Raw genomic sequence first — 27,411 nt, forward strand, 5'->3', positions numbered from 1 at the left:
TTACTTCCCTCTCTCAAATAAAATAAAATAAATGTTGGTTGTTTAGTTCCTTAAAGGAACTAAAGCAAAACAATGAAGAAAATAAATCTCCAGGCAGAAGCATTTCCAACTGTAAGAGGAATGGGAGAGTTCTTATGTCATGGCTCCTGTTTCCTTCTTTGAGAACAATGGTGGACCTGTGAGAGGTTAGCTTCAACCATGGAGCAGTGCTCCCCAAGGCGTTGCAAATGAGCAACTGTGGTTGGCATTTTGGGGATTGCAGCTGGGTCAGTTCGTGTTTTATGATGGCAGGATTAAGCAAGCGTCAGGCCTACAATCTACTCACCCTACTAAGGAGTTAGGGTTGCCCCACTGCAAGTAGTAAGGAAGGTGGGGACTTACTTTCATCTCTTTGTTAAGATGTTGATGAGTCATCTGCCAATCAAAGTAAGGAAATAGCTAGTGGGGGAGTTCTGTGAAGAAAGATTGAGCTGAGTGCACCAGCTTGACTTGGATTGCTTCTGGGAAACAAACCTGGAATCTGTGAATGTCTGGGGCAGGTCTCCCATCACAGTCCAGTAAGTTACATAACTACCCAAGAATAAAATGGACAGATTTCATGACTCAAACAGTGTTCTGTTAAGTGATCTGAGCTGTGCATATGGTTTGATATCTCCTGTGTTCCCCTGGATTAGAGTGGATCAAAACTTCCAGAAAGAGCCTGGACAGCTAGGATGGCAGTCCTACTCGGGTGTCTACTTCCCTCATGCTTCTCAATTCCTTGTGTTCTTGAAATTATTAGTAAAGTTTGCCACTGGGTAAGGTCTCTGATTTATGCCAGTCTGGTGACCAGTCAGGAGTGTGGTAAAGGAAGAGGGAAGAATGTATATAAGTTTCAAGTGGAAGGCACCAGGCTAGAAGGGGAACTGTCTGCCTTCTGAAGAAGGTCCATAAACTGAAGACAAGTACCCCTTTTGAATCCCTTGGACATCATTCCATTTTATTCCAGTTGGAAAGATTTCTCACAGATTCAAAATAAAGGGCTTTGCCATAAACTGTTCTTTGAATTTCCTCAAAGAATGCTGCTAAGCCCATAACATAAGAACAGGGATGGCTCCACCAGACATTGTCAATATTGTCAGAGGGGTGGAATGCTTGAGGAAAAGTATTTAATTAAGAGAAACAACCATGCAAGGTAGGAATGTCCACATTTCCTAGGTGGCCTGTGGATTAGCCGGTTCCTGGGCCCACACCTCTCCATCCTACCTCCAGCTCTGCCTCTAACCAAGAGGTTACTCACCACTAGGCCGAAAAAGTCCACCTTCGTCCTCTGACTCCCAGTCATTTTTATTTTCTACCCATTTCCTCTTGTTTTAATTCCCTCTGGGCTCAACCTTGGTGAGATGCCTGTTTTTTAAGAAAAATTTAAAAATTAAACTTCACAAAACACTTCCTTATCACAAAGGGAGAACTGGTTCCTGTTGGTTCTCTTGAGTATTCTGTGGTACATCCTAAATGAGTAAGTAAGCATGTTGCCTGATTAAATTTGGAATATGAATGTGGATGTGGTTGCTGTAGTCACCAGAAACAGTTATTAGTGGAGTGGAAATGAGAAACCGAATGAGCTGTCAGTTCCCTCCCAGGACCAGGTGAAATCATTTAGCTCATAAATCAGACAAACTAAGCCATGTATGTTTTTAGGTGGCAATTAAATTGTTTGAAAACCAATTCTTCCCTCCAGCTTTGAAGGCAAACTCAGGGCTTATAGTGCTGATTAGAGAACAGAGTTTCTGCCAAACTCTAATGGATATTCCACCAGATTTTGAAAATGGAATAAAAACAAGTCATCTGAGAACAATCAACTGTGGGCTACTTTTCAGATGTCTCCTTGAGCAGAGGAGGCTTAATTCTACGCCAGACACAAGGTCTAAATCAATAATTCATGTTTCCTTTCCTTCAGTTTCATATAGATGGTATATTTCTGCGTACTCCCCAAAAGACAAAGCATAGCATGTTTACAACAAAATAAGAGGCCTTGGAAGCTAATGTACATGGTAAAATCTTCATTTTCCTTCCCCAAAAGACAGTTGCTTGTTTAAATTTAACATACATTTACATGGCATTTGCTATATGTCATATACTCTCATGAGTGCCTTGTAAAGATTAACTTGTTTTGTCCCATAGGAAATAGAGGCTCCTTCCATGTGCCAAGCTCACATGAAGACTATTTGAGAGCATCTTCTAATGAGTGAAAAGAAATAACAATGTGACTGGAAATATCATACAGCTGGGGCTAGAAAACCCTGAAGTAAATGTTAATCCAAAATATATCAGGCAGTTTGAAGAACAGCAATATGTCCCACATTTATTGAACATCAGCACTAGACAATAAGAGTAGAAATCAAAACTAACATTATTAACTGCCTTTGTGTCCCCGGTTCTGAGCTGAAGTCTGGTGATATATCAATGAATAAGATAAACTCAATGCCCACTTCGCTGAGCAAACAAGTTTTGGAGAAACCTGCCAGTAAAAAATTAATTACAAATATAATTGTAAATTATTTAGTACTATAAATTAGACTTCAGTTTTGATTTTGTCAAATCCCGAGATTCCCTAATGTAGCAGTTATAGTCTCAGGAGCCTCTTAACCAGTCTGATAATTCCTCATTTTAGAGTTTTTCTAATATACATGATATTGAACACAGGGTAGTTGAATTGTAATTTACGAGATGTTTGCAAAAGGCAAAATTAAATCAATACAGACAGTGAGAATGACAAGTGCCACAAGCACATATATGTGACTCCAGGCTGTTCATCCTTTTAGTGAGAAGAGGAAGGCAGCTGGTATTGGGACCTTCCTTATAGTCTTTGAAGATTGTGTTACCCTAACGGACCTACATGTTCCTCTTAGGGAGAATGAACTCTCATTTCTTCCTGTCATCTTGATTCATTTCTAAATACATATCTGGAGAAGGTAGGCCCTTCCTAAGCAGAATGAGCCAAACCAGGTAGGCAGAGCTTTACCACACCTGTGTTCTCTGTACTTGGCTTCATTCAAAGTAAGTAGTAAGTGTTTTGGAGATGGACCATCTTATCTTTCTTTTTATTTTTAACTCTGCTGTTTTCTCTCAGAATAGCATTTGGGCTCAAAGCAAAAGGGTCCATGCTACAGTCATGGGTACTGCTTTTAATCAGTGTTTCATTTTCATATTCCCTAGGCAAAGACCAAAAACATTTTGTAAGAAATTCATATGGAACGTGTCAAAGTATATACAGTAAATGATAAGTGTGCCATGCAGTGTGCCAGGACACCTAACTAAAGAATCTCCCTGTGGAGGGTTTTGGTGTCATACATGGTATGGAAAAAAAAGAAAAAAGAAAAGCTTTTGTCATAGCTACAGACTGATGTCTGCAAAAGTCTGTTTAAGAAAAAGCTTTAGGAGTCTCTGTGTTCAGTGGCCTACCAAAATGAACCAACTTTTTCCCATTCCCAGAAAAAAACAGTTGTCTATAACAATATCTGACTTAATTATTAGTGTTTCATGATCAGTCTGGGAATTCAGAATTACAAATGGGCAAAGTGTTGGCAAATGGGACGTATTAAGAGATAAAAGGATCTTGAAAGAAAAAAGACATTATTAGGCTCAGGAGCTGTTTTATGTCATTCCCATTTGAGAAGCAAGACATGCAGAAGAGATTTTTTAAATAAAAATGTCATTCTAAAGGATATATGAGGACTTTAATTCACTATATGTAAGAAATGTGACTAAAGAAAAAAATGTTCAATTAACATTTCCTTTTCAACCACATCATTCATACTGAAAAGGACTTGGGGAAGAAAAATCTAAAACCATGCAATTGATTGCATAGCCTGTGACCAATTTAGGGCTTGGGATTTGGTAGACTGTATAGTTTACTTAGACCCCAGGTAAAGAGTGTCCACAGTTCTTCCAACACTGTGTAAAGATGGTTACACTGGATTCCCCTTCAGCAGTAACAATGGCATTTTTATATCCTAGCAGAAATATACATTCATAGTTCACACTGTTTTTACTGATCTGAGCCTTCCTAAGTAGCCAGTGCATTCATTCCCCTGGGGCTGCATATGTCTGTTTAAAACTGAATATGAGGCCCCTAGAACAAAAAGAAAGGAAAAAATTCAGTAGTAATTTTTGATGCTGTGATCCAAAGAACTAGTATGTCCTTTGAGAGTGTCACAAAGATAAAAAGAAGTAGAGATTCCTAAGGGTATATCTGCTGGCAATAGAAGAAAAATATTATATAGCAATTGTGAAAACTTGAAAAACAAATTATTGTAAAGCTCTGTTGCTGGATCCCATCATTGCTCAGAATGACCTTGCTTTTGCCACACATCTCGCAAAGCCAGGTAGTATCAATTATTTCCTTCTAGCCAATTGGTAATTGTGTTTAACCTGATTAGCAGCAAGTGACCCTAAAGTCTGAGAAAGTTCAAAGTCTACTGGCTCATTTCCTGATATCCAGAAGTACAAATTTCAAACTCTGTGGCTCTCTGAATGAACAAATAAAGAGGAAAACTACCGAAGAAGTTTTATTCTTCCACTTTCACCATTTTGCCAGACCAAATTCTAAGTACTCTGCTATATAAAACCATATAAAATCAAAACAAATTCTATGCCTCATTCTAAATGATTAAAAAACCTATCTCATTCTTTTGTTTGTTTCTGAAAGGAACATGATATCAAAGTTTTATGTGTATTTGTGTTGCCTTTCTAAGCCCTAAGACAGGGGTAATGTGAGTTGAAAGGAAATGCAGGACAAAAATAGAAAAACAAACAAATAAAAAATTCACTAAAAATAAGCCAGAAACTGACAAATTCTGTTTGACTTTTTAGACAATTTTTTTCCCCTACCAGCTCTTGCATTTGAGGCAAGAATGCCTATTAGTAGGGTACAAATTTCACCAAGGGAATTATAAGCCTCTTTCTCTGACCAAAATCAAAATCTAACCCAGAATGTCTCGCTGGAGTCACTGACTAATTGTGACCCAAGCAGTAGTTCCTGCTTCTACTGTCAAATCATCACCCATATTTTATTTTATAGTCTTTTCTAACTGAAGTTGAAGACATGATTGATGGAATGACTTGACTCCAAGAGCATAAAGAAATGAGCAGCGAGACTAGAAAAGAGGAAACCCTTACTTGTGATCACAATGATCTTTGAAGTCATCATTTATAAAATTGTATGCTTATAATTTTGGTCAGTATATATGTTTCCTAAGGCTGCGGATAACAGGGTTTCAGAAACTTGTTGGTTTAAAACAAGTTTTCTTCTTCTTTCACATTTCTGGAAGATAGAATCCAAAACTGAGAATTTAGAATCCAAAATTGAGGTGTCAGCAATCTGGCTCCTTCTAGAGGACTGTGAGGAGTCCATTCTGTGCCTCTCTCCAAATTTCCAGTGGTTCCCCTGGTCTTTGGCATTTTTTGGCTTGTAGATTCAGCATTCTAATATCAGACTTCCTTGTTACATAGTGTTCTTCTCTTTGTGTCTGTGTCTCTGTTATCTATCCTTCTAAGGACGAGAGTCCCCTTGGATAGGAGCCCAACCTACTCCAGGTTCACGTTATCTTAGCTTATATCTTAATTACATCAGCAAAGATTCTATTTCCAAATAAAGATACTTCAACACATGCTTCGAAGTGACATATTTCAAATCACTACAGTCATTTTTTTGTTCTAATTTTAACAAAAGTGACATTTAAGGGCAAGAAATCATTTCATATAAACTGGTTTTTGGATGCATTCACCCCTGAAAATAAAAGACCTTGATTTGTGAGATTTGGATGTCAGCGACTCATGTGTTATTCAAGAGGCCAAAACTTGAGCAAGTGGCTTTAAAAAGAGACCCATCAGGACCATTCCCTTTTACCCCATTAAAATAATTCAATTGAGTTTCTATACCTGGAAAGTCTCTAGAAATATCCCATTTGAAGTTCATTTCTATCATCCAGACTTAAGTATGATAAGAGAACAACATTTAGGGTGTCAGAGTTTATGGAAACCAAGTGTTGGATGCCCATTTCAGAAGTTTTACCAATGACCCACCAAATGTGGACCACTTTTGTGAAGTTCCACAAGTTCTTGGAAAGTAGTTTTTTTTGGATTTCAAAATACACATTATGTATCCATTATTTAAAAGGTATGGGACCCAGAGTATTTCAGATTTTTTTCAGATTTTGAAAGTCTAAACCCGAAATTCATTTATGTTTCACATATATCTTTTACACATAGGCTCAAGGTAACTTTATACAATATTTTTATTGTGCCGGTGTTTTGACTGTGACCTATCACATGAGGTCAAATGTGATGTTTTACATTTGTAGTATCGTGTCAATGCAAAAAGTTTTGGATTTGGGAAAAATTTAGATTTCATATTTTTGAATTTGGATGCTCAGTCTATAGTAATGAGAGGATTGCCTACTGTTAAGGCTTCATTTGGTATTATTCCTACTATTCTTGATGGCATCCGGGAGGAACTTATCTTGGATATTCAAGTTAGAATAACCCTTTTTTTAAACTAAGCAAGTTAGGCAGCTTTGAGGGAAAAGCCAGGGAAATATCATCAAACTATTGTGACTGACTGTTCTATTTTTACCTATTGTAATTAAATGTACCAAGCCCGTAATTTGGGAGAATTAGAAATACAATGAAATCAACAACTATATAGCAGTTGCTTTTACTTCCACAATTTTCTCAATGTTTTATAATGAACATTTTCAAGCATATGTAAAAGTTGAAAGAATTTTACAGTAAATATCGCCTAGATTCTGCTATTAACATTTCATTACACTTGATTTCTCATCAATCTATCAATTGATCCAATTCTCCTTATATGTCATCTTATTTTTATGCATTTCAAAGTAAATCAGAGATAAGCAGTACATAACCCCATAAATATTTCAGTATGTATATCATTAACTAGAGATTTCCACATCTGTTTTTAAACTGTTGAGTTGACCACATAAATTAGGAGATACTTATAGAATAATGCATAGCACCTCCTCAAGGATAGCTCCTTTCCTGGTAAGCATACAGGTAGCATTTTCCCTTTCCTGAACATTTACAGAAGAATATCTAAAATATAAATAAGCATAACTATATTAAGATATTTTATGAATAGAAGATCAGGAATTCACTGAGTAAGGGGAGTGTCTCTAAGTATTAGGAAAATTGATCAAATTACATTACATGTATGTGTCAATGGGCCACAATGAACCCACCATTCTGTACAATTAATCGGCACCAGCAAAAAAAAAAAAAAAAAAGAATATTTTGAGCCATCTTATCCATAAAACTGGAACTGTATGCAAGAATTTGGGTTGGTATGACCTCAGAATTCAGGACTCACCTGTTCTCAGATGTCCTGTAACTATACTGAATGTGCTAATTTAATTAAGGCTTTCTAAAACCACAATCTTTATTTCTCTACTAGGGAATCTTTCATACTGCTTTCCTATATTGCTTTCCTCTTTCATATACAAGCTTAAACTCTAGGTCTCACCAATAAAAAATCCCATAAAGCATAATCTTTCATTAATATTTGTCAAACACTACCTTTCCATTAAAAAAGAAAGCACTCATCCTGTTGAGTTTCATGGAATACTGTGTCTCAGGGATTTCCTAAATAATCTAACCTTGTTCTGACAAAAAAAAAAAAAAAAAAAGTTTACGTAAACATGGAATTCCATTCACTAAACGGAATTAGCAAACACATGAAACTATTCTTGAAGTTAAAAAATTAATGAAGTAATTGCCTTTGTAAAGGAAATCCAGGAAATGGAGTGGAAAGTGGAAGAACTAAGGGAAGAGATAGCAAAGCAACAGAAAGAGATGAAGCCTGGGCTGGTGGAAACCAGCAGAGAATTAGAAAAAAATTACAGACAGAGGCAAAATTGGAGGGAATAGACACCACAAATAATTTAAATGAAAGAGAAATTTGTTTCTTTTAAAAGTTGAAAAGAGAAAATGAAAAAGAACCTGGCAAAGAAAATCCAATATTTGACTGGAATTACCAAATAAAAAAATAACAGAATATGGGGATTAGAGGGACAGAAACAAAATAGTAAACATTATATGACCCCAGTGATAGAGAAATTGTAAATGGTGTACTGCTGGCAAAATACAAGTGGTTCACTACTGTAGTTTGAAGAAGAAAAATGGGAAAAGTTAGGAGGAAAAGTAACAACAATGTTGATTAGGTCAAAAGTAAGCATAACTCCAAGTCATGTGTGTGAAAGACCAAAATAATGTAGAAAGACTGAAATGAAAGTATGGGCAATGTTATACAAGGTACATATAAACCAAAGAAAGCAGGCCTCCTGATTGTAATTCCAAAATAAATGGTGCATCAAGAAAAGAACATTAAATGAGACATGAGAAGGTACTGTGTTAGTCAGCTTTGCCTTACTATGACTAAAACACCTGAGAAGAATAACCAAGGAAGAAATTTTTATTTTGGCTCATGGTTTCAGAAAGGTCTCAGACCATGGTTCTCTGACTCCATTGCTCTGGGTCCAACGCTCAACAGAACATCCTGACAAATGTGCATGGCAATGAAAAGCTGCCCAGATCACAACAGCCAGGAAGCAGAGAGAGAGGGCAAGGAGTCAGGGATAGAGATGCCCCTGAGAGCACAGTCCCAGTGGCCTACTTCTTCCAGCCACTCCACCTGCCTACAGGTACCACCCAGCAATCCATTCAAATAATTGATCTATCAATGGATTAATCTACTGATTAGGTTACAGCTATCATAATCAAATCACTTTACCTCTGAACATTGTTGCATTGCTTATCACATGAGCTTTCAAAGGACACCTCATATCCAAACCACATGGGGTATTTTATAGTCTCAAAACTTGTAATCAACTATAACTACGTAGCAGTTATAAACATTTATTTAAGCACAAGATAACATAGCATAAATGGTCATAAGGCAGAAAGTGCAGGAAATACCAGAAAGGTTGACAAACCATGTTTCCAGGAGACTTTGGTTCATCTTTCAATCCATGAGAGATCAATTGGCAAAAAAACAAGCAAAGATACAAAAGCCCCAAATAGCAAAATCAATAAAGGAAACACATTGACAAACATTCAACAGTCAGAAAATAGAGACTATGTCTTTTTTTTTTTTTTTTTTTTTTTTCAAACAATCAAGGCATAGTTATCAATACTGACCACACTAGGCCACAAAGAAAATCCCAATAATTCTTCAGGATGAGTTTTGGCAGTCATGAAAATGGATACTATGTTAGTCAGTTTTCCACTACTGTGGCAAAATACAACTTACAAGAAATAACAGTTTACTTTGGTTCATGGTTTCAGAGTCTTCGTCTTTGGTCGCGTGGCCCTGTTGCCTTTGAGCCTGCAGTTGCACAGTATATCATGGTAGGAGAGCATGGTGGAGGAGGCCTGTTCACCTCATGATGACCAGGAAGCAAAGAGGGACAGGAAGGAACTGGAGTCCCAATATTCCCTCCTGGGGCATGCCTCCAAACTAACTTTCTCCCACCAGGCCCCACTTCTTTAAAGTTGTACCACCTCCCAGTAGTGCCACCGGCTGGGGACCAAGCCTTCAATGCATGGGCCTTTGGGTGGCATTCAAGATTCGAACTATGAAAGACGACTTTCCATTTATCCAAGTCTTGTTTTCCCTTCTGGAGTATTATATCTTCACACAGGCTTTCCTTAATTATTGTTACATTTATTTCTTGATATTTTAGCTACTACTATAGTAAACTGGCTCTTTCATTCCAGAATATATATTCAGCATAACAATAACTGTGTTATACAATACACATACACATTTATACTTATAAACAGAGGGGTAAATATATACAAATGTATATATATATGTAATTTCTGAATATTAATTTTCATTGTTTCATTTTGTTTTCTTGAAATGGGGTCTCATTAGGTTGTCCAGGCTGGCCTAGATTCCTTCTATCTCAGCTTCCCAAGGAACTGGGATTGCAGGCCTGAACCACCAGGCTTGCCTTAAATATTCAGTTTATATTATACTTCCTTATTGACCTGCAGACCATTTCTCAGTTGGTTTTCATTGTTATATACTAGGAAACTACAGTCAGCTTCACAGTACTCCTTAGTACTGAGGATGGTGGCTGACAGAGGATCCTGGATGTCCCCTACCAAGGCTCATATAGATGAGCCAACTCATTTGCCTGAAAGAGGAAATTTTTTTGTCTTCTTTCTATCTTCCAAAATCTTTAAGGCATGTATTTTACTCATACAATGTAAATTGCATCCACAGGGGTAAGGAGAGTCTTATAAATTATTCTTACCAGCTTTCAACTCCCATGACACAGGAGAAGGCATAATAGAGGGTAGGGATGAATGCTGGTTGCCAAGAAAAGTTGTCCAACCTGAGTACAAACTATGCATAAGACTCAAAAGATGTCAAAAGATAAAGAGAAATGAGCAAAGGCTACAAATAGTTCACAGAAGAATAGGCACAGGTATGAATCAACAATTTATGAAAGGATACCTGTTCAATGCCTCTTAAATGTATGAAAGAATTTTCACACTAATTCACGAAAAGAGAACTGTAAATTGATCTATTCTTAGAGCAACTTTCAATATTTGGATGCCTCATAAAGTTGATAACACTCTATTGGTGAATGTGTAGGAAATAGGAAAGTATGGCATTGCAAGAATACAATTTGACCTTATCTATCAAAATTATAATTGCAATCATTTGACACAGAAATTACACTTCCCACAATTTATCATCTAGACACATGTACATTTGTGAAATTGTAATTGCAACATCTACACACAATTTAAGTGCTCATCCACAGGGAATTGGCTAAACGAATCATAGAATAGTCCTACACAATGGAATATTATACCTCTCAAAAAACGAAAAAAGAAAAACTGTATGGACCACTTTGAAATTAAACAATGTGCAAAACATTGAGAAATCAAACATTAGTTATCAAAAAGAAGAAAAACAGCATTGCTTGAAATGTCTCTTATGTACATAAAAAAATCTGGAAAGGCAAATAGGGAACTAATAAGTGATTACTTTTGGAGGGAGACAGTAAGAAAGGGGAAGATGGAGGACAGGGTGGAAATGATGTTACATGGTTTTATGATCGACTTTATGTGTAGTGTCTAGTCAAAAATAATTGAATGGTTTTATTTAAAAAGAAGATTGAAGAAGTAAAAGAACTTTGTGGCACTTCAGTGGATTGCTAGAGTCAATGTCAGAAGGTTTGAGAATAAGCCCTAAGAGGAATGAGAATTTGTTATTTAGCTCAGAAAAGGAAAAGATGAGAGTTGAGAGGAGAACTACAACTATAAGAAAGCTGTCGGCCACTGGTCAACTTTCTTGTAAACAGAAACCTGCAGAGATGAAGTATGATGGTTTAGCTTGAATATCTAAATAGCACTGTGAAAAGAGTATGTAGACTCGCCTTCTTAGAAGCCAACCACTCACTCCTCTCCACTCCATGGGTCATTCTTCTGATGCTACTTATACAGTTTTCAGTTTGCCTACTTAAATACCCTGCACTAACTTTTGCTAGATCCCTATTGCTTTAGAGTAGAGTCCAAAGTCCTTTATAACCTGTACCAGCTTACTCCTCAGCTTAGGGGGATTAATGGGCACTTTCTGCCTTCTTCCTTCTACACAATACACTCAAGGTTTTAGTCTGGCATAACTTTCTATTTTGAAAACATACTGCACATTTATTTTATGACTCTCTGCCCTTACTGATTCTGGCCTCACTTGCTGGAATACCCTTCTACTTATCTTCCTAGAGAGCTCTCCTCACTCAAGACCTCAAGAATTTTTGGAACCCTCCCTAAACGTGCCATAAGTTGTCATGCTCACCTATGTCTTCCCATGCCATCTGACCATATTCCTGTTTTATTGGAATAGAGGTATGGTACCTTGTTAAATTTTGAGAGATGTCAGATATTAATCATCTCTTTATCTGTAGAAACCAATGTGTTAGCCCATAGCTAGCTATGAGGTTCTCTCAGTCACATCCTGCGTGGATGAGAAAAGGGTTAACTGCCAGAGGACGATGTTGGCTGTAAATCAATCAGTTACCCATAAACTTATCTAATTAATAAACACATAAGAGCCAATGCTCTTTTCAAATGAGAGGGGGTATGATGGGTCTGGCCATACCAGCTTTGGCCTCTAACAACGTGGAGAAGCCCAACTCTCTTTTATTTATAAACACACAGGTAAAGGGGCCCAGAACAAGAGGAGCTTCTTCTGTGATGAACAGGATAGGATAGAGTTAGGGGAGCCATTTTCTTAGGGGGACTCTTGCATAAGCAGACAGGGAACCACTCCAACAGCACCATATACCCCCCAGCAATCTGGGACAGACTTCCCTAACTGCCAGTTTGGGGAAGGCAGGCCTCTGTGTCATGAGGCTCAACCTAGTCTGATTCTGCTAAATAAGGATGGCTCTCCACATCTCCCCCTTATTTTTTTTTTTAAACACAAATAATGGGCAGTTATTTTGAGGTTCCAGATCTTGGTTCTGAGAGCTGCTCCAAGGTCCTGGCTCTTGGTTCTGAGGGTATGGCAACCTGACAGGTCAAATAGAGCTAATGTGGCTACAAACATTGTGATTGGAGATTTAACTTCTCCTTGTTATTCAATCATCCTTTCAACCTGTTGATTCAGATTCCTCATTTGTTCCCACGATGGCAGGTGGAGTGTTTGGTTCGCTTGGTTTTTCTTCTTCCTTTTACTCAATGGCTTCCTGTCCTCCCTGGGGGTTAGGGCTGATGTCTCTGGTTCAATCTTCAACCTTTTGAACCTTGGCTCCAGGTTCTCCATGCTTGATGGCACATTCAGGCACCCAAACAGACAGAATGCTCCTTCTGAAAAGAGGCCTCTACCCCCATTATTACTAGCTCTGCTCCTTTCCACTCTCCTGTTTATAAATCTTTCCATCAAACTAGACTCAATGGACCTGTCATGGTGGAAGACATATGCCTCTTAGCTGCTGTGTGACCTTCAGAATCACAATTTTAAAAGTTCAAAACACAGAAGGCATGATTAAGGTTATTTTGCAGGGTCTTACTCCCCCTTTTTGTTTTTGTAATTGTAGCATAATAGATAAATTAGCTTGTTCTACATTGCCTTGACCTTGAGGATTATAAGGATTATAAGTTTTATGTTCAATATAAAATTGGTGGCAAAACTGTTGAAAACAAGAACTAGTATAAGCTAGGACATTTTCAGTTTTTATCTGTAATGAACAGCCTGATACCGCAAAAGCAGCTAGACAATGAGACATAACATATTGAGTATTCTTTCTTTTGTAGCCTCCAGTCTGGACTTCTTCTGGGGGCTAACACAAGTATACATCTTAAGTTACATTTAACTATTGCTTCTTTTATAAATACCCAAGAATGGCTATGTTTTGTTACAACTCTTTTACTAGGTGTTTAATTCAAGCTGGTTGAATTGACCTGTTCCTGTCCATTAAGAGTCAGTTGAGTTCCCACAGGGGTCACTCATGAGGAACCTGAGAGCAGCTTCTTATCTCCTTTAGTGCCATTCACTTGGTAGGATCTCCTTGAAGAGGTCTTCTTGGAAGTACCAGGAATGTGCCAATGACCCTCCTCTGCAGCAGGTGCATTGATTGGCTTTTCATTCTCTAGTGGTCTCATCAATCTCCCTGATTGGAAGGTCATGTGGTCCAGATTGCAAAGCTCCTTAGAGAAGTTCTCTTGTTCTGTGGGTTCAGGTAGACGCTAAAGGCCAGAGACAAATATTGGTTTTCTTGGCCCCTTTATTTTATTTTATTTTATTTTTTAAAATTTATTTTTATTGTAAACAAATGGGATACATGTTGTTTCTCTGTTTGTACATGGAGTAAAGGCATACCATTTCTGTAATCATACAGTAAAAGTGTATGTAAGTGGGTAAAAGTGTTTGATTCATTCTGTTATTTTTTCCTCCCCCTCCCACCCCTCCAACCTCTTTTTTCCCTCTAAACTGCCCCTCCTTCCCCCATTCTTGCCCCCTCCTACCCCCATTATGTGTCATCATCCGCTTATCAGTGAGATCATTCGTCCTTTGGGTTTTTGAGATTGGCTTATCTCACTTAGCATGATATTCTCCAATTTCATCCATTTGCCCGCAAATGCCATAATTTTATTATTCTCTATGACTGAGTAATATTCCATTGTATATATATATACCACAGTTTCTTTATCCACTCATCAATTGAAGGACATCTAGGTTGGTTCCACAATCTGGCTATGGTGAATTGAGCAGCTATGAACATTGATGTGGCTGTATCTCTGTAGTATGCTGATTTTAAGTCCTTTGGGTATAGGCCATGGAGTGGGATAGCTGGGTCAAATGGTGGTTCCAGTCCAAGCTTTCTAAGGAATCTCCACACTGCTCTCCAGAGTGGCTGCACTAATTTGCAACCCCATTAGCAATCTATAAGTGTACCTTTTTCCCCACATCCTCACCAACACCTATTGTTGCTAGTATTCTTGATAATTGCCATTCTAATTGGGGTGCGGTGGAATCTTAGGGTAGTTTTGATTTGCATTTCTCTTATTATTAGGCATGTTGAATATTTTTTCATATATCTGTTGATTGCTTGTAGATCTTCTTCTACAAAGTGTCTGTTCATTTCCTTAGCCCATTTGTTGAATGGATTATTTGTATTCTTGGTGTAGAGTTTTTTGAGTTCTTTATATATTCTGAAAATTAGCGCTCTATTTAAAATATGAATAGCAAAGATTTTCTACCACTCTATAGGCTTTCTCTTCACATTGCTGATAGTCTCCTTTGCTGAGAAAAAGCTATTTAGTTTGAATCTATCCCAGTTATAGATTCTTGCTTTTATTTCTTGTGCTATGGGAGTCCTGTAAAGGAAGTATGATCCTAGACCGACATGTTGAAGATTTGGACCTACTTTTTCTTCCGTAAGATGAAGGGTCTCTGGTCTGATTCCAAGGTCCTTGATCCATTTTCAGTTGAGTTTTGTGCAGCGTGAGAGATAGGGGTTTAGTTTCATTCTGCTGCATATGGATTTCCAGTTTTCCCAGCACCATTTGTTGAAGAGGCTATCTTTTCTCCATTGCATATTTTTGGCCCCTTTGTCTAGTATGAGAAAATTGTATTATTTGGGTTTGTGTCCATGTCCTCTATTCTGTGCCATTGATCTACCTGTCTATTTTGGTGCCAATACCATGACATTTTTGTTACTATTGCTTTGTAGTAGAGTTGAAGTTCTGGTATTGCGATACCCCCTGCTTCACTCTGCTAAGGATTGCATTAGCTATTCTGGGTTTCTTATTCTTCCAGATGAATTTCATGATTGCTTGCTCTATTTCTGTGAGGTATGTCATTGGCATTTTAATTGGAATTGTATTGAATCTGTATAGCACTTTTAGTAGCAGGGCCATTTTGACAATATTAGTTCTGCCTATCCGAGAACATGGGAGATCTTTCCATCTTCTAAGGTGTTCTTTAATTTCTTTCTTTAGTGTTCTGTAGTTCTCATTGTAGAGGTCTTTCACCTCTTTTGTGAGATTGATTCCCAAGTATTTTATTTTTTTCGAGGTTATTGTGAATAGGGTAGATTTCCTAACTTCTCTTTCTGAAGATTCATCACTTATGTATAAAATGCATTACATTTATGAGCATTGATCTTATATCCTGCTACTTTACTGAATTCACTTATGAGTTCTAGAAGTTTTCTGGTAGAATTTCCCAGTTCCTCTAAATATATAATCATGTCATCAGCAAATAGTGACAGCTTAAGTTCCTCTTTTCCTATTCATATCCCTTTAATTTCTTTAGTCTGCCTAATTGCTCTGGCTAGAGTTTCAAGGACAATGTTGAATAGAAGTGAAAGAGGGCATCCCTGCCTTGTTCCAGTTTTTAGGGGGAATGCTTTCAGTTTTTCACCATTTAGAATGATATTAGCCATTGGCTTAGCATAGATGGCCTTTACAATGTTAAGGAATGTTCCCATTGTCCCTATTTTTTTCTAGTGTTTTGAGCATGAAGCGTTGCTGTATTTGATCAAATGCTTTTTCTGCATCTATCGAAATAACCATGTGATTCCTGACTTTAAGTCTGTTGATACAGTGAATTACATTTAGTGATTTCCTGATGTTGAACCAACATTGCAGCCCTGGGATAAAACCCACTTGATCATGGTGCACTATCTTTTTAATATATTTTTGTAGGCAATTTGCTAAAATTTTGTTGAGAATTTTTGCATCGATGTTCATTAAGGATATTGGTCTGAAATTTTCTTTCCTCAATGTGTCTCTGTCTGGTTTAGGTATCAGGGTGATATTGGCTTCATAGAATGAGTTTGGGAGGGTTTCCTCCTCTTCTATTTCATGGAATACTTTGAGGAGTATTGGAATGAACTCTTCTTTAAAGGTTTTGTAGAACTCGACTGAGAACCCATCTGGTCCCGGACTTTTCTTTGTCGGTAGGCTTTTGATGACTTCTTCTATTTCATTGCTTGAAATTGATCGGTTTAAATTTTCTATGTCCTCCTGGTTCAGTTTAGGTAATTCATATGTCTCTAGAAACTTGTTGATATCCTCAAGATTTTCTGATTTGTTGGAGTATAGATTTTCAAACTAGCTTCTAATTATGTTTTTATTTCACTCGTATCTGTAGTGATATTTCCTTGTTCATTCCAAATTTTAGTCATTTGAGTTTTCTCTCTCCTTCTCTTTGTTCGTGTGGCTAAGGGTTTATCAATTTTGTTTATTTTTTCGAAGAACCAACTATTTATTTTGTCAATTTTTTCTATTGTTTCTTTTGTTTCAATTTCATTGATTTCAGCTCTGATTTTAACTCTTTCCTGTCTTCTACTAGTTTTGGTGTTGCTCTGTTCTTCTTTTTCTAGGGCTTTGAGCTGTAGTGTTAGCTGGTTCATTTGTTGATTTTTTTCTTCTTTTTTGAATGTGCTCCATGAAATAAATCTTCCTCTGAGTACTGCTTTTATAGTGTCCCAGAGATTTTGACATGATGTCTTTGTTTTGTTTACTTCTAAGAATTCCTTTATTTCCCTCCTGATGTCTTCTGTTATCCATTCATCATATAATATCATACTATTTAATCTCCAGGTGTTGCAGTAGTTTCTGTTTTTTATTCTGTCATTTATTTCTAATTTCAATCCATTATGATCTGATAGAATACAAGGTAGTATCTCTATTTTCTTGTATTTGCTAACATTAGTTTTATGGCATAAAATATGGTCTATTTTAGAGAAGGATCCATGTGCTGCTGAGAAGAAAGTGTATTCGCTTTTTGTTGGATGATATATTCTATATATGTCTGTTAAGTCTAAATTATTGATTGTGTTATTGAGATCTATGGTTTCTTTGTTCAATTTTTGTTTGGAAGATCTGTCCAGTGGTGACAGAGGTGTGTTAAAATCACCTAGTATTATTGTGTTATGGTCTATTTGGTTCCTGAAATTAAGAAGGATTTGTTTGACATACATGGATGAGCCACTGTTTTGGACATAAATATTTATGATTGTTATGTCTTGCTGATTTATGCTTCCCTTAAGCAGTATGAAATGTCCTTCTTTATACCTTCTAACTTTGGCTTGAAGTCCACATTATCTGAAATGAGAATGGATACTCCAGCTTTTTTGGTGTGTCCATGTGCATGGTATGTTTTTTCCCATCCTTTCACCTTTAGTCTGTGGGTATCTCTTTCTATGAGATGAGTCTTGCAGGCAGCATATTGTTGGATTTTTCTTTTTAATCCAATCTGCTAGTCTATGTCTTTTGATTGATGAATTCAGGCCATTAACATTCAGGGTTATTATTGAGATATGATTTGTATTCCTGGTCATTTGGCTCATTTTTGTTTTTTGACATGACTTGGTTTCTCTTTTATTTGGCTATTCCTTTAGGCTAGTTCCTCCCTTCACTGACATGCATCATTGTTTTTCATCTCTTCCTCATGGAATATTTTGCTGAGAATGTTCTGTAGTGCTGGCTTTCTATTTGTAAATTCTTTTAGCTTTTGTTTATCATGGAAGGATTTTATTTCATCATCAAATCTGAAAGTAAGTTTTGCTGGGTATAAGATTCTTGGTTGACATTCACGTTTGCTTTCAGGGCTTGATAAATGTTGTTCCAGGCCCTTATAGCTTTTAGGGTCTGGATTGAATAATCTGCTTATATCCGTATTGGTTTTCCCCAAATGTAATTTGATTCTTTTCTCTCACAGCCTTTAAAATTCTGTCTTTAAAAAAAAAAAAAAAATTCTGTCTTTATTTTGTATGTTAGGTATTTTCATAATAATGTGACTTGGTGTGGCTCTGTTGTAACTTTGTATATTTGGGGTCCTATAAGCCTCTTGTACTTGATTTTCTATTTCATTCTTTAGATTTGGGAAATTTTCTGATATTATTTCATTGAATAGATTGTTCATTCCTTTGGTTTATTTCTCTAAGCCTTCCTCAATCCCAATAATTCTTAAATTTGGGCTTTTCATGGTTTCCCATAATTCTTATAGATTCTGTTCATGATTTCTTACCATCTTCTCTGTTTGGTCAACTTTGTTTTCAAGATTAAATATTTTGTCTTCAATGTCTGAGGTTCTATCTTCCAGGTGTTCTAGCCTAGTGGTTATGCTTTCTATGGAGTTTTTAATTTGGTTTATTGTTTCCTTCATTTCAAAAATTTCTGTTTTTTTTTTTTTTTTCGGTATCTCTAACTCTTTATTGAAATGATTTTTTGCTTCCTGTATTTGTTCTTTTAACGGTCAATTGGTGTGATCATTTAATGCCTGCATTTGCTCTTTCATCTCCTCATTTGCTTCCCTGATTGTTTTAATTATGTACATTCTGAACTCCCTTTCTGACATTTCTTGTGCTATGCTGTCATTGGGTTGTATTGATATAGTATCTAGGTTTGTTTGGGACATTTTCTTCCCTTGTTTTCTCATATTGGTCAGATATCAGTGGGACTCTGAGATATTGCAGATTTACTCTATTGGCTTATAGTGTCCCTGTAGATTTCCAGTATATCACCTCCTAGTCTTCAGTAGCCTGAAGACTTGGAGGAACTTGATAATGCCGTGCTCCCGAAGAAAGCTGCCACTGGGTCTGGCGGTGGGGGCTGGCTGTGCACAGAAAGCCTCTCACTGGGGCGGGGGGGCGCTGCTCGAGCAGCTGCCTGTGGACTGGGTTTGCCATGGGAGAGAGCCACGGAAGTGGTAGTCTGGCTGCTTGGGGAAGTCTCTCGCTGACCGGCCCTGGTCCGAGAAGCTGCCCACTCTCCAGGCCTGCCACCCAGGCCAAGCTTTGTCCAGTGGGAGAGACTCACCCAGAGGCTCTGAGTTGGTCCAGGTCTCTCAATACCGCTCCTTCTTGAATCCTGGGTTCTGGAGCAACATGAGATGCAGTTACCCTCTAGTCCGCCATCTTGGTCCTCCCGTCCCCTACATTTTTTAGAAAATATTTTTAGTTGTAGGTAGACACAATATCTTTATTTTATTTTATGTGGTGCTGAGAATTGAACCCAGAGCCTCACATGTGCTAATCAAGCGCTCCACCACTTGACCCCTTTATTTTAATCTCAATCTCTAAGTTTGATCTTAAACATCCAGCAAGCAAGTCTCACCAGTCATAAAGTAAGAGTATTGGGCTTTAACTTCAATGTCTATAACTTTACAGTTATTTGCCCCCTTTTATTTAACTGGGGTCTATATTTCTTATCTGTCCTCTAAGTGATGGCTTATTATCTCAAATTAATTTAGGTTTTTTTTCTTAAAAGAGTACCTCTATAAAACTTTAATAGGAAACCATTTTAGAGTTTACAAGGAAAATACAAAGTGGAATTAAAAACAGTAAAAACATATTTAATTTGTGTCATAGCTATCTTGAATTTTGGCTGATCTATACATTATATCCCCTGTTTGAGATCACAGTAATTTTATAACAGAACCAATCTTTTGAATGTAACTTTACGTAAGCGGAAATCTGGCTTACTTTGGAGCCACTCTAACATGTAGTAAGATGGGAGGCAAATCCATGTCTCAGGTAAGGTGGAGTTATTCACAAATCTTAGGTAAATTGTTTTAGTTTTGAAACTGAATTTTGCCTCCTCTTTAAATATCATTTTACAAAGTTTACATATATTGTTTCCTGAGTCTTTATGAATGTTAGTCAATACAATATGACATTACATCTAAAACATGAATCAAAGAAAGGCTGAGAGAGCGTTTAACTTTCCTTTTGTGTGGCAAAATGCTTTCATGTTTCATGATATTAACCTTTAAAAAAATCAGCTCTCACTAACTTTTAGAAATACATTTACACTTTTATCCCAGTGTAGAAGGTAACATAAAATTTTACATATATTCTATTGATAACAGGTCCTCTTATACAACATTAAATGATATAAATAAATCTCCAATAAAATTTGCTATTCTTTTAAGTTTAAAATTATCATTACAGACAAGTTTAGTTTGGAGAATAGCAGCTTTATAAATTTTCTGCTTTAAAGATTTGTATATCTGGAAGATACGAACACATTCTATATGCAAAGAGAGTAATAGCACAATTATCTTGATGTTTTTATATTAACCAAGTTTAGCTTTTAAAGAAAAATTTAGACTTTGTAACATAGTATAATACTCTAACAGTTGTTTAACCATAATTGTATAAACCCCAATTTCTTTAAGACCTATTGTTTTGAAGAATAAAACTTAATAGACACAGTATTAAGAGTAAATTAGTGTTTTTAAGAAATCCTTGTCAGTTCAACGTATGGATTAAACTTTGGTTTATATCAGTGCATTATTATTTGACCTTAGGAAAAACCTTAAATAGCTTTAACTGATTGTCTCACATACATATAACCAACTTAGTTACACACAAACTTGTTGAAATTTGCCCTTTACTTACACACAGACTTTCTTAGCACTTACTTATACCCTCATGTATTTCATCACACAAGCACTTTCTTACCCAGAAACATTTTCTTCTCCCTTCTACTAAATATATTTCTGTACCTAGAACTTTTTATTTTCTCTTTCCTTTCTGTTAACCCCTTTTTGTGCACAGTTTGAAATAACTCTTATGAAATTTTTGAATTTTGATAAATTATTCCATTTTAATAAGATGAAATATTTTATATTATTTATAGTACTCTAATTGAAACACAGTTGAAACTTTTGGATCCTTTTGTATATAGAATTGTACCTGTTAGGACTTAACTCTTAGTAACCATGTTTTTTGTGATGACACAAAGCCATTTTAGACCCTTTTTATTTACCAATCTATGAAAATACCAATGTTTAAGTATGTTACCCCATGGAATTTAATGAGTTAATGAGTACTCAATGTTATTTAACAGCATTTTAACTTTGTAAATTAATCAGATGTTTCTAACAAACACATTTGTGTAATCCCATACATGTCAAATCTAATTTACTTATTTTACTATAAAAACCAAGATATGTGTTTGAACAGTATTTGTCATCTCTTTCCTGTTGAAGAGAAGTCCTAGAAACAATAGATATTAGATATTTTATAGACAAATATTTTATTAGTTTGACCACCTAGAGACTTTTGCATTAATTTTAAAGACATTTTACTTTCATTTGTTTACCCAATTTAATTTGAACCTTTTACAATAACATGAACTAAAGGTACCTGGATACACTTTTTTTATTTGAATTCATGGGCACTTACTATATATCAATTTTGATATGTGAACATGATATTTGGATGCACACATAGACAACATGATACCCAACACCCCGATATACACATAACATAAAAGAAAAAGCCTTATAGTTTTTACAGGTGAATCTCCATTGCAACGTAGCAGATGTTCAAAAACTCTAGTTGAATAAAAAAACATTTATTATCATGAGCTCAAAAAAATATAGAATTTAAGGAAAAAAACAAAAGTACTGAAAAAATGACACGACTGTTAATTATTTTAGTAAAGCACCATGCAATTTACTTTTGTTGGAGTTCAGGTAAAAGACTCTTTTTTTCTCTCCCCCCAGCCCCTTGGGTTTGAGATTGGTCTTCTACTGAGCTTGCAGAATCCATTTACAATTCAATGTAAGTCTTGACTATGATCCAGAAGGAGCTGAGAGAGAGATTACTGGTTCCAGCAGAAACTTGCTGCCTAGGGCATTTTAACCATTTCTATTTTCAGGATAGGCTTGGATGTCAAAGAAAATGATGAGACTTTATTCTCCATTAATTTTGGAATGAAACTACTATGCTAAGCTTCTTAGTGAGATATGCCATTGGCTATTGACCTGGTTTGTCCGTGGCTGCCTATCCAGTATTTTGGGGTGAATATTTTTAGGGTTATTTTCCTCCCAGCAATAAACAGGTTAAATCTTGTTCCATAGGTAAGCTGAGGACAGGGGCTTGAACTAAGGCCCCTTTTTGATATTTTAAAAACCCTTAGTATGTTTTGGTTCTCACATCAGGGCAGTTGTCCTTGGTGTAGAGTTTGTTAAGGAGGTTGTAAAGAGGTTTAGCCAATTCCCCATACCCAGGAATCCAAAGCCTGCAGTATCCAGTTATTCCTAGAAAGTATCTGAGTTTCCTTATGGTCAGGAGCAGAGGATATTGTCCTGTGGTGGTTATTTTCCTGTCTTAGCTTGTGGGTTCCTTGAGACAGCTGCAATCCTAAGTACTGAACCTGTTAGTAGCATAATTACACTTTCTTCTTTGAGATTTTATAATCCCTATCAGCTCTGTAATAGCCTTTTCATATTCCTCCTGGGTGGAGGCACATAAAGGATGTCGTCTACATATTGGAGAACAATTTCAGATGTTTTATCTCTGAAATTTGTTAAGTTCTTAGCTAGGGTTTGTCTGAACAGGTGAGGGCTATCTCCAAATCCTTGAGGCAACACTGTCCAGGTTAGTTGAGATCCACTATCTGATTCCTCAAAGGCAAATAGATATTGCGATTGAGAGTCTAGGTTATACAGAAAAAAGGCATCTTTAAAATCTAACAGAGTAAACCAAGCAGCAGCTGGAATTTCAGATAACAGAGTACATGGATTAAGAACTACAGGGTGGAGGGAAATTACTGCTTCATTAATTATTCTAAGGTTTTGGACTAGGCAGTTGACTTTTGAACTCCTAAAATGGGTGAATTGCATGGGCTATTGCAAGGCATTAAAAGTATCTGTCATTTGAGGTTTTTAATGATCTTTAATAAGCCCTCTTTCTTGTCTTTATGCTCCCTTTCTTTCTTTTCCTTTTGATCTCTATTATTAAAAATGGAAGATGCAAGCTGGAGGAGATCATCTAAGGATTGATCAGGGCCATATGCCAATTTTGTAATTTCCTCTGAATGATCTAAAATACCAAGAAGTGAGTGCACCCTACATCTTTTATAGATTAGGGTCTCCTTTGTTCTGGTCTTTCCCCGCTTATCTTTCTCCTTCCTGCCTATGTAACTAGACCCAGGAGTTGCTGGTGACATGGCAAAAAAGGTGAGAAGCAGATGGCAGGGGGAAGGGCCAAATGGAGATTCAGGTAGGGCCTGGGGGCATTAACCAGCTGTTCCCTGCCTGCAGCCTTTTGGGTGGGGTAGTATAGGCAGGTACCCTTGGTGATCAAAAGGGCTCTGGAGACACTGACACTCCAATCTCCCAGGGGCAGTCTCCAACTTCCCATGCTCTGATGGCCTCCATTCCTCGATTTGACCAGATTCTCTATTCTACACTAACTGGCTGTCCTCAATTCTGGCTTCAACTGGAGCAGAACAGTTCAAATGGAAATTACAGAGGTCCCATGCTAACTCATCCTCCTTTGACTTGAATGCACTCCAGTCTCTGTATAGAGATTTTACCCCCACCCTTCAGTATCTCTCTGTCCACAGGGAATTGCTTAACTACTAAAAACTGTTTTAGTATGTTCCCAGAAGACAAAGAAGTCCTGGAGGATGAATATTTCTTAGATTTAAAACTCTGAGTAACATTTCTAAGTCTTATAATTAAATCTCCCAAAGTCCATAAATCAATATCTTGGTCCAAATAAAAGCAAGTTTCTATTACAGTCCAAACTCTCTCTTCATTTTCAATTGTGCTCCTAGGCATGTTTTTTAAAATTCCCATAACCTGTGCCATGGTGCTTCCAATCCCTGTGCTACTTCTCCTCTCATCTTGGTGGCCTGGCCCTCAGGGGCTCTACCTGGGCAGAGAGCAGCCATGTTCTGTAGGAGCATGCTCTTCTGCCTGCTGCCTTCCATTCTTCCCACCCAGGAGCAGAAACCATGCTGTTTCTGGAGGGCTGGAAGCTGTGGCAGGAACATGTATATATAACCCAGGAAACTTGCCAAGTAATCTCCCTTTCTTGGGTCAGAGATTTTCCTGAATTCCTGATTAGGATCTTTTTGTCTCAGGATTCTAAACTTTTGCACCTATCTCAGCCAAGTTAGGTCTCAGTTTCATACAGGTAACACAGAGGCAAGCAGTCTGCAGTATTTAAAGTTATCAGGTCTCCATTTACATTTCAAAACTGTAGTTGTATTCTTTCCACTGAACTATCACTCTGGCTAAGTATTGGATATAGCTGAGTAAATTTTATTTCTCTATCTGTTGAGAGTGAATTCCCCAGGTTTAACGTCACACAATTAAATTCCCTTTCCTTTCTTACTAATAAACTTATTCACGTGTGTACTTCCCACAGGAAAGGGGTCAACACCTTACCTTTATTGTTTCTTCTAAAATCCTCTCAAACAGTCGCTGTTCAGGTGCCAAATGTGGAGGTCTCTCAGCCACATCCCACATGGATAAGAAAAGATTTAACTTCCAGAGGATGAGGTTGGCTGTAAGTCAATCAATTACCCATAAGCTTATCTAATCAATAAACACACAAGAGCCAATACTCTTTGCAAATGAGAGGGAGTGTGACGGTTCTGACCATACCACCTCTGGCTCTAACAACATGGAGTAGCCCAACTCTTTTATTTATAGACACACAGGTAGAGGGACCCAGAATAGGAGGAGCTTCTTCTGTGATGAACAGGATGGGGTGGAGTTAGAGGAGCCATTTTCTTAGGGGGACTATTGCACAAGCAGACAGGGAACCACTCCCACAACATACCCCCTGGCAATCTGGGGCAGACTTCCCTATCTGCCAGTTTGGGGAAGGCAGGCCTCTGTGTCATGAGGCTCGACCTAGTCTGATTCTGCTAAATAAGGATGGCTCCCCACAGCTAGCATAGTACCTGACCTCAAATTATGCTGAACATATGAAGAATGAGGTATATACATAGCATAACTGGGTCTGAGAAAATACACTCATTCTGTGTTTATAGATTTCAAACACTTTGAGAAAATCAAATGAGTACTAGTCTGCTCTACTGTGTTTACATCTTCAGGAATGAAATCCAAGTCAATTCCAGCAATGTACTGAATAGATCCTTAATATATCAGAACATATTCAATTTCAAAGGATTCACAATGGCCTTGCTATTTAATACAGTTATACAAACAATATAAATATGCAAAAGCATGCTTTGAAAGTGAAGCCCATTAGTTGTACATCATACATGAAAATGATAATTTGTGTGGGTAGTTTTTGGTTATGTGTGTATTTAAAACTTCCAAACAATGCATGATTCATTTTAGCATTTTGGTGTATTTCCTTAAAAAGGAAAAGCTCAAAAATGTTTTTACCTTGACCTCACTAACACTGACCTCTACCCCCAATAATAAATAGAAATAGGACCTCTTTATGAAGCCTTGGTTTTGGAACTATCAGAAAAGCACAGTTTAATTCATGTTTCATCAAAACTGTAATCAAATTCAATCTCAGGTTCATATTTTATATTCAAAGACTTGTTCAAATACCTGAGTCCCTATGCAATAATTTCATTTTTCATAATTGGGATTTATCAGGAAATTGAATCAACCAGGGATACCTATGCTCTCTTTCATTCCAATTCTTTGCATCTGCGTAAAAGAAGTATAATAATACTCCCCTGGAGTCAGGCTGAGCGAGCCGAACTTCCATTTCAGTCATAACTATTATAACTTAGACAAATATTTATCATCATCATGTCTTTGTTTTCTTACCTAGTAAGGGTATCATGGTTTGGATGTGAGGTGTCCCCCAAAAGCTCATATGTAAGATGATGCAAGAAAGTTTGGAGGAGAAATGATTGGGTTATGAGAGTCTTAACCCAATCAGTGAATTAATCAACTGATGGAATTAACTGAGAGGTAACTGGAAGGCAGGTGGGGTATGGCTGGAGGAGGTGAGGCATTGGCCTTTGGGTTTATATTTTTATCTGGCAAGTGGATCTCTTTCTCTCTGCTTCCTGATCATCACATGAGTCACTTCCCTACTCCATACTCTTCCACCATGGTCTTCAGCCTTAGCCTCATCAAGCCCAGAGGAATGGAGCCACCTCTCTATGGACCAAGACCTCTGAAACCGAGAGCTCCAAATAAACTTTTCATCCCCTAAAGTTGTTCTGGTCAGATCTTTTAGTCACAGAAATGAAAAAAAAACTGACTAAAACAAAGAGGAAAACTGATGATATGCCCTAGAGAGTTTTGAATCATGAATAACAAAAATTGATAGTGCATAGTACCTGGCACTTAACAGATTCTTGATAAACTTCACTTATTTTTATAATGGTTCTACCTACCAATCAATTTTTCCTTCTTCTTATTGCTATGCTATTTTCTCAGTTCAGATCACTCTTGCCCATCCCTAGCCCACCCTAACCAGGCACACCCATCTTGGTCCTTGTAGACCAGTGTTGACTCACCTGAGAAAATGTCTTGCCTCTTGCCCACTCTTCAGGCCAGATGAGTCACCCTTGAACATTTTCTCTTGACATTCTGGCCTTGCCTCAGTCATTGCCTTATTACAGCACATGATGGTGTTTACTTGTTTATCTCCCCTACTTTAGCATAAGTTCCTTGAGTAGAGATTGCCTCTTTTGTATCAGTAAACTGTATGATCTTGATCTTTCCTTCTTGCCTTCATATAGGGTCAGAAGAGAGACACTGGCCACTTCAACAACTTTAAGGCAGATTCCAGGAATGTAAACCAATAGCATGACCTTTTCAATGAAACCCAGCAACCAGAACTTCATCATTTTCCTCAATAAAGTTCAAGCAACTAGCACTGGTTACAAAAGCCATGGTTTTCTTGTCATTCTTGAGCAACTGGACCCTGACACACTTCCTAATGGTAGAATTTGAATGTTTGATTTCAACCCCTACTTTTTCCAGCACAATTCCCTTTGTATGGGAAGAATCTTCAAAAGGGTTGGCCTTCCAGCTGTGCCAAGATGGGCTTTCTTATAGTGTTTATCATGCTACTTCTGGTCCCATTGGTGACTATGGAGCTTCCTGGCAGTGCAAAGACTGTGACACTGGCCCAT

General features: G+C 37.2%; 1 pseudogene across 1 annotated transcript; it reads right to left on the minus strand.

Moving 5' to 3' along the window:
* Positions 1-27,411, minus strand: LOC306665448 (small ribosomal subunit protein uS12-like; annotated as a pseudogene). The gene is made up of 4 exons (XR_013766704.1): positions 26,791-27,411; positions 24,719-24,817; positions 1,276-1,386; positions 1-570 (listed from the first exon to the last, which is right to left on the minus strand). The product of XR_013766704.1 is annotated as a small ribosomal subunit protein uS12-like (transcript).

Source organism: Sciurus vulgaris (genome assembly GCF_902686455.1).
Source record: "Sciurus vulgaris genome assembly, chromosome: 7".
NCBI lineage: Eukaryota > Metazoa > Chordata > Mammalia > Rodentia > Sciuridae > Sciurus > Sciurus vulgaris.